Source organism: Nanorana parkeri, unplaced genomic scaffold (genome assembly GCF_000935625.1).
Source record: "Nanorana parkeri isolate BGI_ZX_2015 unplaced genomic scaffold, ASM93562v1 scaffold75, whole genome shotgun sequence".
NCBI classification, from domain to species: Eukaryota; Metazoa; Chordata; class Amphibia; order Anura; family Dicroglossidae; genus Nanorana; species Nanorana parkeri.
The window spans coordinates 1,963,963-1,974,943 of NW_017306343.1; positions in this window are offsets into that span (position 1 = coordinate 1,963,963).

The following is a 10,981-nucleotide window of genomic DNA, read 5'->3' on the forward strand; positions in this document are numbered from 1 at the left end:
CCAGACTTAAAACCATTTTCCGGTCCCCCCCCCCCCCCCTTATGAATGAGGGGATATAGTGTATTCTTCTGCCTGTTCTTCTGTCTTGGTTTACCAATTTAGCATATATTTGATTAAAATTTTTCTTATATTTGTCATTATTTGATATTTTTTTCCCCCAGTATTGTGAAATATTAATCCAGGATAACCGATTGTAGAAAAGGGCAAAATTAAGAAAAAAAAAAAATCCAACTTGCTGTTGTAATACTTTATTTTAGTAATACAAATCACAATGTTCCCCTAAAACCTTTAAAAAGGCACGCTGCTATTACAAAAATGTATACAAATGCCGCACAGCAAGTGTACACCTTTTAGAAGGGCAAAAAAAAACATTATGGCTTTAAAATTTCAAGAAATGCAGGGACAACAGAGGGAAAAGGCTTTCAAAAAAGGTTTCATAAACCAAATTTACTTAAGAAATGTAAAAGTATTCATAACATCTCTATTAGCAATGTAGAAATCTAACAATTAGTGACTACACATTAATACTTCATATTCTTATTTGCAGTTCTAAATTCAGTAAGGAAAACAGTAAATGAAGCCACGCAGTTATTTTCAGGGAATTTCAAACACTTTAAAACAGCCTGAAAAACAATTCCTCTCTACACCAAAGTGGCAAAGTGAACCTGTGCCCAGACTATACACACATACACACACACACACACACACACACACACACACACACACACACTAAAAGTATTTACAAATTTTGAACAAGCAGTAAAGCATTTTAAAGGCATTCACCTTTGTAGCTATAGACACTGTGGATAAATCCACCTTCATAAACAGAGGCACTAAAATCTTTCTATTGCAACAGAATCCAGGCAAAGTTACAGTCTTCTAATGGAAACAAACAGCAGGTTCATCTAGGCCAGTGGTGGCAAACCTTGGCACTCCAGCTGTGCCAAAACTACAAATCCCAAGATGCATCTGCCTCTGGGAGTTATGTCTGTGGCTGTCAGAGCCTTGCAATGCGTCATGGGACTTGTAGTTCCAAAACAGCTGGAGTGCCAAGGTTCGCCATCACTGATCTAGGCTTTATGAAACCAAGTGAAACCCAACTTTAAGGTTCATTCGCACCATGTGTGTTGACCAGAGTTTAGTCTTTTTTGTGAATTTTGAGAACGAATTACTTCACAGAACAGCAAGAAAGGTCAGGAATGGCTCGTTATAATTTTTAACTGCTTGTTAAGATTATGTAAATACTTTAATGTTTATAGTTATGTCTACAGTCTAGGCACAGGTGCAAGTGTCAGTGGTTAGGTTGCTTTAACCCATTTGCTTGCATCTGCACTTGAAAGCAGTTTAAAATTGCCTGAATATTGCCAAGTGTGTTAGGAATGGTACTCATATCAGGTAAATTGGCAAGGTACTGGTTACTCCCTTTTCAGAAATTATTAATTATGGCAAAGAAGAAGACTCTACACACCTGTAGGCAACCCAAAGCCAAGAGAAGTTAGAAGCTAAGCAATTGCCCCAAGACAGTCCATAAAAAACAAACAAACAATAGATGTCAAGTATGAGAGTAAAGGTCCCCACACACCTTACGATAATCGCGGGAAATCCCGCGATCGTACGATTATCGTAAGGTGTGTGGAAGCCGTGCGACCTCTACTACTGTAAGGCCGCACGACTTTAAAACTTACGAACATGTTTCAAAATCCGCCGAACATTGTACGATTTTCGGTGGGTGTGTAGCATTTTCGTAAGATAAAAGCCAGATGGGCCGGTGTGTGCAAGCACACACTGCCCGTTCGGCATTGCGGTCATCGGAAGCCTTGCGATAATCACAAGTACGATCTGCCTATGCAAGAAAGGCAGTTCGTACGTTTTTTAAAGTACCTTACAACCATCGCAAGACAAAAGTCTTGCGATGGTTGTAAGGTGTGTGCCCAGCCTTACAGTGCTGCCCTGGAGGATTTCTGGGAAAGGCTTTACCAAGTACTAAATGCTGTATTTCCCAGGTCATCCTTCAGGCTGCCAATAAAAGACAAACAAGATGAATAGCTAGGAAGGGATCACCGCTTTCACATTTATCTTACAAAAGCTTGATCATGACTGAATAGCATGTCTAAAATGCCTTTCAGGACAGTGGTGGAGTGCCAGAGCCAGATCCCAGCTGCAACCACTGCAAACCTGGTAGTTCTCGTGAAAATGCCAAGTATCAGCACTGGTATCTGGACATCCCTATTAATAATATAAAAGACAGATACAGGAATTTCTACTTGTAATGAAAAATTACATTTAATGTTTTTTTTAATATACATCTAACTGAATTCAATGGTACTCTTTATGTTGTGCATGGCGTTCAGCTTTGGGATATTGCAGTGCACCATCATAAAATGTATCTTCTGCACTTCAATTTCCAAGAAGGCAGAAAGGACTCAAACATGTGCAACCCTTTAGGAGCACCAGATGGCAAAAATTCCTGAACAGTTGAGACAACTCAATTCAGTAGCGTTTGTGATACTTTATCTGCTCTAACAGATTAAAGCTGGACTTTGGGATTAAGGGGTAGAACAACACACTGGAATACTTACCTTTTTCCTCGCTCCAGCCTTCGCTTCTTCTTTTAGAGACTTCAGGATGTGGATGGGCCCCTAGCATGTTTTTTCTCCCCCCATGCTGTCTTTAAGGACTTCCCTTAAAATGATCCAATCATCTTCTTCCTTCCACTTGTATTCAGCAATCCCTCCAACACTGGTGCCGGTCTCTGATCCGGCACATACTCCTCATGTCCCACAGTGTCCGTCCGATGTGCACTCTCCCAGCTGCGTGCATTCAGCTCTACTGTGTCTCCCCACCAAAGATCTCTACTGCGCATACGCCGGCCCCGTCATCCTGCACGGCCGTTCGAGAAGCTTCAGATGGGAGCGAGCGCCAGACACAGAAGGAAGTTTACCTTTTTGGTAACTTTTTTAAAATCTTTTTTCATATATCTACTGCTTGCTATGCAAAAACAAAGGAGACTTTCATTTTACTTTAACAAGCATTTAACCATTGCAGTTCATAGAGCCCACTGCCAGGGTAGTTTTGTAAAGTTCAGCTTTAACCTTTAAGATTTAAAAAAACTTTTAGGACAAGCCTTCAGGGGGTTTCCTTCTTCATTACAGCCTGGACCGAGAAGGAAAAAAGCTTTTCCAAAAGCTTGTCCTGAAAACTGTATTGTTGTAAGTAAACCTATATGGATGGCTGCAATCGTCTTAAGCATGAGCAGATGTGACAGATTTAGGATAATATGAGGGGGGAAGAGAACAGGATGAATACACCTTCTAGTAAATAGCCCTGGTAACAGGCTTCCCGCTGTTTAGGAGATTGGCTACTACCACTAGCAACCCCTATTCAGGATCCACACAGTGTCTGAAGTTGGGGATGCAATACCATCCCTTGACAGATTAAATCATCAGGAGATTCTGACTTCACAGACAGTGCCAAAACTGTAACCTCAGGTCGGCTATAATGCTCTTTTTGTTGACAGATCTTACTGGGATAACAGGCTAAAAAAAGTAAAACAGGTGAAAATGCATAAACCACATTAAAACTTCCTGGGCAACTACTCCCAGAAGGTTGCCTTTTGGTTAAAAAAAAAAAAAAAAAGGGGAGAAGGAGAGACCTTCGCACAGTATTTTGTGTTGTAACAAAGAGATCCACTTTCAGAAGATCCCATTGATCTGCTATAATTGGAAAGGTTCTAAAAGTTAAAAAGTTAAACAAAAAACACTCTGCTGGTCAAGGGAGGCTTCACTATACTACTTATGTACTACCCGACTACTGCAGAGAGGGATCTTCTCCAAGAAAGACATGCCTATGTAAAATGAGCACTGCAATTTCCTTTCTCCTATCCAGAAAAGGAGAATTAAAAAAGGAACCCAGAGGGTCAGTGCAGATATCAAATCAAGACAGACCCTTATTAGAAAAATGTATTAGAAAGGTAGAATGAAGGACAAGGTTAGACTTTATACCCATCCACAATAGAAAATGGGCAAAAAGATCAAAACACAGGGAATTAAGAGAATGAAACAGCTTTGTTTTCAGCATGGCAAGACTTACCTAAGATAGGGCAAAGAAAGAGAAAGGATAAAGTACTCTGGCTTAGCAATATCCAATGCAATAATGCTGTAGGATAGGGATGTCCCGATTCCACTTTTTCAGGACCAAGTACATCCCCGCATGTACTTGCCGATACTTTTTCTTAAAAGGGACAGGTGACTTTAAATGATCCATAGTACAACTACATGTTATGTAGTTGTACTATGGAGCTGTACATGCCGGCTTTTTCTCATGTGAATGAGGCCTTACAGGGGGGAAGACATCAGCAGGGAAGACATCAGCAGTGTGATGGCACTCATACATGTTCCAATGAGCAGGCAGGTGACTTAGAAGTTGTAAAAGTAGTTGTGGTGATGTCACCCCTGACAGGTTTACAAATATTTTGGCAGCTAAAAGTTCACAAATATAGAACTCCGCTGTTTAGAGTTCCACTTTACAGATATTGTAGAAAATTTAAAATAATGTAATGTAATATGAATTATAATGTATGTAATTTACAAACACCCCATTTATGGCACCAGTATTAACAGTCATACTTCCAAACAGATATATGTTTGCAAAAAGTTCCCCAAAAAAAACCTGACTATAAATTTAGCTGGAAAAGAACAGACTACTAAACAGGAATATGTTATTTAAATTTCAGTGTCACCTCGACCCCCTGCCAGCACCAGATTAAATGAAAAACACAAATGTTAATACCTGCCCTCAATTCACAATTGTTATTACTGTAATACATCCTTGCCAGAATGTACAAGTCCCTGCATAAGCTGCAACACATTACAGATAAAGGGTTGTGGTCAAAGCATGGTACATAATTACATAAGTCACATTACAGAGGCTCTGTAAAAACTCATTAGCCCTTAGTTTTGGGTTAACTAGTCATTTCATTGCTGACCTCTTCATGAAAAAGCTAGGTTGCTTGTGGTCATGCCGATTCTCTGGTTTCAATATTCCTGGGTCACTTAGCCAAAACAAGTATGCAGTTGAAACTTTGACTTCATTTTCTGCTTGAGTGTTAAAGGACTCCAGTATGTAAAAGAAAAAAAAAAGCCAGGCAACTAGATTTTTTTTTAAGTAGGTGGTCAGGAAATGTAGGTCGAATTTCACTAGTACAGGTTTCCTTGAAGATGCTAAAGACCAGCTCTTCCAGCTAATAAGAAAAAGTATTTTTTGTGAAACGTTGCATGGCGTGTCAGACTAAAAGGCCTGCCTATTTAAAACTGAACTAAACCAACTAGGGCTGCAACCAATTAAGCGATAATAAACCGTTAATGAGAATAGTTAACTATTCTCATTATCGATTAGTTGGTTGGATCCCCTAGCTCTCTCTTCCATGCTGGGAGAAGGGCACAGCAAGCAGTGGGCGGGTGTTATAGCCAGCCTTCTATTGCAATTTGAAATGGCCAATAGCAGGCTAACTATTGCACCAGCCCACTACCTGCTGTATTTACATTCAGCTGCCGTCCGTGGAAAACTTGGCAATGGCAGCTGCCAGTCACTGTCTGAAACTATTCAAGCGCCATATGCTTACAATACAATTATTAGGGGGAAAAAAAAGTGGGAACAAAAAGTCAAGTCATTTTTGGTTTCGGCCTGACAAATTCTGCTGCGGGAGGTGCCTTGCGGTGCCATTCATTTCAATGGCACCCCAAACGTGCCTCCCATCCACAGTGTGTTCTCCCGCGCTGGAACGCATGGTACCTCAATGCCGTGAGTTCCAGTGCAGTGCAAAAAATTGTATTCTGAAGTTAACTTTAAATTAAAGATGTTATTTCATTTTTTTTTAGACGATTAATCGAAAACATAACCAGCCAACTAATCGCTTATGAAAATAAATTAGTTGCAGCCCTAAAAACCACCAATTTAATGGTTTACCTAAACTACAAAAAACAACAACACACAACTCAAGTAAGAAATGTTCATTTGAAGTTATTAAATCTTTAATCAAGCATACCAACATTGTGTTCTGCAGCATTTATAGTTACATTCAGTCTACTAGTACATGTGTAGTGTATTTTCCATTCAAGGCATGCCTTTGGTGATAACTGTCACAGTTGCAAGTGTGCTTATTTCAGCTCTCAACCAAACTTTTAAAGAAGAACTCAAAACATCCTTACAGTGGGCCTACCCCCACACTGCATGGGTTCAGTGCCCGTTTTGTCTAAGGGACTCAAATCAAGCTTTTTTTTTACTTGCCTGATCCCGTTTCCTACGGCGGTCAGTGCTAACCTCTCTCACCCCCCCACTCCAGCTATAGAATGTCCCTCAGCGTCCTCACATCTAATGCAGGTAAATTGACCTGTATAAGACATGATGATGTCAGTGGTCCTTAGACTGCTGAAGCCCAGGGCAGAAGAGGCTCCAGGGACTGGTCCAGCAGCTAGGAGCTGGAGGGACAGAGGAACAGGTTAGTAAATCTGCTTTGAGTGCACCAACACAAAATGAGCAAGGGTAAGCTCTTGATTTTCCTGCAGTTCTTCTTTAAACCTTCAAATAGCTGTCATAGCTGGTCACATATGCAGCACCAAGGCAAATACAGATCCAAAGAGAGGCTAAAATGGCACTATCCTTGACTGCAAAAGGATAGGAGGGTTTAGTTCCACGTTGAAGACTTCTAACTGAAAACTTTGTCCTTAAAAATATATAAACTGTATTTTCAGTCCTTTAGATAAACTCCCTTTTCAGCATCCCTCCAAATCCTACCCCTAGCTGTCCTTACACACTTCATAGATTTTACCTGTGTGACCCATAGGGATATATACAGCCTCCTCTCACAGCTAGGCTGTGCATACGCAGTGGAGTCCCCATTCTTTTCTACGAAAAGACCATACACCATCAGACCCAATGGTAGAGGGCCTTTCCTTAGGCATAAAGAGGAATTCTCAAAGTGAATGTCTAAAAGGATGGAGTGCAAGTGTAGGATTAGGGAAAATATGAGTGTTAAAAGAGAACTGTACTAAAAGTTTTGTTTTAGAAATAGTGCATGTCCCTTATGGAGGTGTGGGTTTCTGGAGGATACCCAACTAGCATTATATCGACCCTCTCCAATTACAACAGCAATCCATTTTTATTTTAGCAGTGCAGCTCTGTATCACAACTGTATTACTGGAAACCAAAAAAATCTATAAAGCCCAGAACCTATTAATAGTAAGTCATATGATTCAAGTAGCCTCTTATGGACTCAAGTCTTTAAAGTGAACCTATCGGGTGATCAACTGTCAAAAACTAAGTACTTTATGGTACCAGTTAATAGGCTGGTTAATCCTCAAGTGAGCCAAGCCAGCCCTAAAATTCAGATGCCAAAATATACATAATGCCTTCACTTCTGGCTCAACAAAGTGCTAATCCTGCCCTGCCCATTCAAGAGTTAATACAGGGTCTTCAGTTACCATTGTAGACTTCTGCAATAATCTATTGAATGGTAGAAGCAGAAGAAAGACTGTGTTGGCAAGGCCAAAAGTTGAGGCCTTCTGCACAGTGTGGGGCCTAAGATTCAGGGCCTCCCAGGTGTAAAACTTAAAACAGGAATAACAGTTCATTAGAGTAAAGTCATCTTTGAATGTTTCAATGTCAAGAAGCAACGATACATAAAAACATTAAAAATTAATTCAGCATACAATTGTTAAATTTACAAATAACCTTCAGCTAAAGAAAATCAGTTTTGTCAACGAAAGCTGCTGTAAAATCACCCCATGCACCCCAGGTCTTCCCAAATTTCCCTGAACATTTTTGATTATTAAGATATATAAAAAAATTCAGGTGTTAAAAGATACCCAAAGCCCACATTGAGGAAATATTGGAGCGGTCTATATCTTACATCTGAAGAGGTCTATGTGAATTCAGCTAGAACTAATGACTACGAATTACAAATCGTACCCTCAATACCCCAAAGTGTTAGAAATACCAGTAGCAATTGAGAAACTGGCTTATCCTGGTTATCAAATTAAATATTCGGGCTATAAAAGCACCAGTACCTATAAAAATGGTTCTTGGTAAACCAATGAGCATTCCGGCCATGAAGTACTAGCAAGTACCTGAGCAAATAATGCTCTCTCTGATGTTAAAGTTAAGCAAAAAAAACAAAACCTTATTATGACAGCAACAATACTTACTACACTTTGATACTATTGTTAGTTTAATCAGCTGACAGGTTCACTTAAAATATTTTCTAAATAAATGACAACACAAAAAGACACTTTATATTAAATTAAACAAAAAGACAAGGCACCCCTTAAATTCAGACAATGTTAAATTCCTGAGACACAAAACTGATGTCTAAAAAGTTAAATTTTCAAAAACCGCTACCAAAAGCTTAAAATGTACATTTTAAAATATTTGGTATGCAACAGAGGCGAGTTAGAGAAAAATACAAAATGCAACATTATCCCCATGCAAAGAAGGACATGTACATAATATTTACTTAGGTAGGAATACAGTTATAAAATGGTTACAGTATCAATTTTATCTTTACTGTTCTTTAATAACATTTATAGGCTCTAAAAGTATAAAGTGGCAGAAAAAGCGTACACTAGCAGTAAAAGACAGAAGTAAGCAAATTGTAACTTCCATAGCTGAGCGGTTTGCCTAAAAATTGTTTTTCTAAACCAAGAACTCAAAAATAAGTGTAAAATGTAAAAAAAATGTATTTTTGTTTTAATCGAATTACTCCGTTTTCTCACATACTTGCTTATGGCTTCTAAAGCAACAGATTGGTCAACTAAGAACCCTCAAAGCAAATGAATGGGGGAAAAAGTTGCACAATACTAGATCAGATATTATACAGACCATAAAAATGCCAATAGAATTTAGATCAATGGAAATCTGCCGTGAGAGAAAAATGTGGCCTGCTATTGCCATCCTCCTAAAATGCTAGTTGCTTCAATACTGAATCAATAAGGGGTCCATTCACACTAACATTAGATGGAAAATCCCAAGTAAGCGGAGGGCTTATTGACTCAGTTTCAACCTCCGTTGACGTCCATTCCTGTTTTTTTTTTCCCTTTTCTTTTTTTACTTCAGTTCAGTTGTGTTGCGATTACATCTGATTTTGTTCCGTTATGTTGAAAAATTGTAGAGCATGCTCTACTTTTTTCCCCATTGCATTGTAAAGGAACGGATTGCAGCAGTGTCAACTGGTCCCATTCACACCCATTCATTTCTCAGTGCCCTTGCGTTAGCAGACTTTGAAAATTAGATCGCAACGGGTGTGAAATGGTGCAAGTGGGGCCTTAACCAGAAAAGAGATGCATCAGGAGTTGCCATTTTTATGTCAGCATACTTGTTCCGGGTTGGATCAGTAAAAATCTGCATTTTCAGAAGCTCTGCAAAGGCAGCTCACTTATATTCCACTTATAGAAAGCTTTCTATAAACATAATTTATTTTTAAATTATGCACAGGCTTTAAACAGCAAGGCCTACGGACCTTTAGGTATTTACCCGAATTAACAGAAGAACAGGAAAACCTTTTTCATAAAAAAGGGATACTAAGAACATTTAAAAAGATGTATAAAAAGTTCCAATGCATGCAGAGAACTCTCATTTATCAATGTGTCAGGGCTACCAACAGCAGCCAATCAGGCTAATTAAAGTAAGTGGGTTAGGAAGCCCCACTGATATCAGACAGGAAAATTCCTTTGTCCAAAGCAGAAACACATCACAGATACAGAGTTAAGAGGTTATCGATAACTTCTTTACATAAACCAAGCCAGGATTTAGGATAATGGCCTTTTAATAGGTTTTTCATCTCGCATACACTTTCAGTCCACATAAGTTAAATATTACCATTACGCTAAGGAGGGGATCCAAGCAAGTATATGGAGGGTAGCACTGATATTTAGATTCAGAGCTAGACAATGTCATTTGACTACAGGTTGGCTTCACTTACAAGTTAGCTCAGCAACCTTGTTTTAACAGTTCGTAAAACCCCAAGAAGAATAAAAATTAAAATTGTCAGATTTCCAATGACATCTCCATTAAAGTAGAAGGAAAGTGCTGCCTATGTACATCAAGCTTGCTGTTTTAATCCAAAACCATTGTCATCTAAATGAGTAAGTATACAGGTAAAAACCATCAACTCAAAAAAGAAAAAGATTTATATGTAATATTTTTTTCTATTTAATATTATGTGCTATTAAAATATGAACAGGGGAATGTGTCTTTATTTTCTCTAAGTACTGCAAATGATTTATCATACAAAAAAACAAAATTGTGTGCGCTTGGTGAAATAGGATTTTTTTTTTAAACAATCGTGTTATAGAAAACGGGCAGTGGGTTAGGAAAGTGAATGTGACGCGGTGAAGCAAGCTGTCGTTTCATAGGACAGGTATATTTTAATAGTGGAATTTATCCCTGATTAGGTCTGTCTTTTTTATTGGCTCTTGTTAATTGCCATTTAAATTTCAAATTACCAAAGTGTCTGGAAGAAATGTACCCCCAATTTTCTAAGTTGTAATGGAGTAATCAGATTGGCTGGTGTAGGCAACAGACATTTCTTTTAGGCACGCCTGAATACAGGTAATACAAGGTGTAGCAACTCCAGCCATTCTTTTGGCTAGAGTGGGGAAGGGTTAGAAACCATCATTTTTTTTTATCATCACCTGTCTTCCTGTCCTAATGAGTATGATCATAAAAACACAGGAAGCGAGCTGAAATCTCTCGAACAGGCACACAGACAGCAATACAAAAAAAAAAGGAGAATACAAAGCATGAGTTACACAAAAGTATTTTGTCACAGATAACATAAAAGGTTTCCATATTTCTCTTATAGGTGCCATTGATACATGGAGGCATTTCCCATACAATATTTCATCAATGCCTTTTACAGTTACATTTGGTGGAATAGCCAGTGTTCATTCAAAACCCCTGTTGTCACAGCCCGAGCATGGTTTCTTCA